This window comes from Helianthus annuus, chromosome 2 (assembly GCF_002127325.2).
Source record: "Helianthus annuus cultivar XRQ/B chromosome 2, HanXRQr2.0-SUNRISE, whole genome shotgun sequence".
NCBI lineage: Eukaryota > Viridiplantae > Streptophyta > Magnoliopsida > Asterales > Asteraceae > Helianthus > Helianthus annuus.
This window is the reverse complement of record NC_035434.2, coordinates 106,258,217-106,260,441: the sequence shown is the minus strand read 5'-3', so window position 1 is coordinate 106,260,441 and position 2,225 is coordinate 106,258,217. Positions and strand designations below refer to the sequence as shown.

The window sequence follows — 2,225 nt, the reverse complement described above, 5'->3', positions numbered from 1 at the left end:
TTGGCGAATTAACCTACCAGGGTATGGGACCGGAGGAATCTTAGTGGGCTCTTGAATCGGTGGGGAAGCCTTTTCTTGCTGTTGCCTAAGTGGAGCCGCGGGTTGGCTTCTTTTCGTTGGTGCATGGGGGGTTTCTTCGAAGCCTACAGTAAGGTTTCTCAAAGATATGAGATGTACTTGTGCCTTTGGGTTGGTTTCGGTATTGCTTGGTAACGCGCCTTGTGGCCTCTCGGAGAAATTTTGAGCTATTTGATTTAATTGTTTTTCAATGTTTTGTATACTAGCTTGTTGATTTATATAATTCGATTCCAATTGTTGAAATCGATCCGAGTTTTTCTTTTCAGTGTCGGAGAATAGGCAAGATATAATATATTCAAGCCTTTCTCTTCCACTTTGTTGCTGAGGGAAACCTTGTGACTCATTTCTTGGTTGTTGAAAGTTTGTTCGTTGGTTTAGGTTTTGTTGGTTACTACTATTGCCCGGTTCTCTCCAACCAAGGTTAGGGTGGTTACGCCATCCTTGGTTGTAGGTGCCCGTTGGAGGACCTGACGGCCTAGGTTTGTTGTCAATGTAGTTTACCGATTCTGGTTGATCATCTGTTTCTTTCATACAACTCCAATTTTCATGCGGCCCACCACACCCTTCACAAGCCATAACCGAGACTGTTTTTTGTCATTTCTAACTTTTTGATTTTTGAAGAAAGTGCCTCGATTTGGTCTTGTAAAGAAGTGCTTTCATCAACCTTATGGGTGCCCGGAGCAATAGATTTATTGCCTCGGGGAGTGTGCCACTGAAAATTGGTTTGAGCAGTTTCCTCAATTTGATTGTATATTTTATGTGGGCGACGATTACCTAAAAGTCCCCCGGAGCTAGAGTCAAGTGTTTGTCTTGTGTGTGGCAACAACCCATTGTAGAAAGTGGATACTTGTTGCCATACTGCAAGACCGTGATGAGGACACTTTCGCAATAGCTCCTTGAATCTTTCCTAAGTTTCATATAAGGATTCCCCATCCTCTTGTGAATATGTATTAACTTCAGTCATTAATTTAGTCGTTTTAACAGGAGGGAAATACTTATATAGAAACTTTTGGGCCAGTTCATCCCAGGTGTTTACCGAGCCAACTGGGAGGGCATTGAGCTAAGCCTTTGCTCTGTCCTTTAGTGAAAATGGAAACATTCAAAGGCGGATGGCGTCGTTTGATGCTCCCTTGATCCGAAAGGTATCACATATTTCTAAGAAATTAGTAATATGTAGATGGGGATCCTCGTCCGCAAGCCCATGGAAGGTTGCGGAGTTTTGAAGCATTTGTATCAAATTTGGCCGAAGTTCGAAGTTGTTAGCTTCGACATTCGATGCATGATAGCGGCGCCGAGATTACCTACGGTGGGTCGTAGGTAATCCATGAGGGTACATTGATCCGCCATTGGAAGTGGGTCCCCCGAGACTTTCTCTTGGTTTTTAGCATTGAGTCTTTTTCTGAGAAAGCGTTCGGGTTCTTTTAGAGGTTCTTTTATGTCTCTACTACAACTGGAGCTCATACACTATTTAGAAAGTTCAGATGTGGCGCCTGGGTTCCAAGTCCTGCAGTGAAAACAGAAAAAAATGTTGGTCAGAAGGTTCACCACGGCCCCGTGCTTAGTGAACACGGCCCGTGGTCGTAGATACAGTGATTGTTTTCCGGATCCCTGTTACTAGGGAATTGGACACGGCCCCATGTTGCACCGACACCACCCCGTGCTCAACTTTCTGTAACTCGGAAAATAAAAACTGCCAGTAATAATGCTGGGCACGGCCCGTGTCCGACCAGGCACGACCCGTGTTGAGCGCTGTAGAATCTGACAAATTAAGAAAATCCTAAAAAAATAAAATAAATAATTAAAAAATTGATTAGGCCGCTGATTCCTAACTGTCTTAAAATACTTGTGTCTCCGGCAACGGCGCCAAAAACTTGATGCGTGTCAGTGTGTGTATTTTTTAGGTGTATATTTTAAGCCCTTTTTACACTTTTTAGCCAAGTTTTAAATTTATAAACACGATATTCACTAACACTAAACACACATATGGGCAAGTGCACCCATTGTGGACGTAGTATAGTGTTGGTAAGATACCAAGGTCGTCCAAGGACACAAGAGCTTTTAGTACTGGTTTATCCTCAACGTCTAATCAAATCAAAATGTTAGAAAAAAAAGGTTTTTAAACTAGAAAAATAAAACTAACTAAAATG

General features: G+C 42.5%; 1 non-coding gene across 1 annotated transcript; it reads left to right on the top strand.

Moving 5' to 3' along the window:
- Positions 1-941: 941 nt before the first annotated feature.
- Positions 942-1,048, top strand: LOC118489979. The gene has a single exon (XR_004887990.1). It is a non-coding gene; the product is annotated as a small nucleolar RNA R71 (small nucleolar RNA).
- Positions 1,049-2,225: the final 1,177 nt, after the last annotated feature.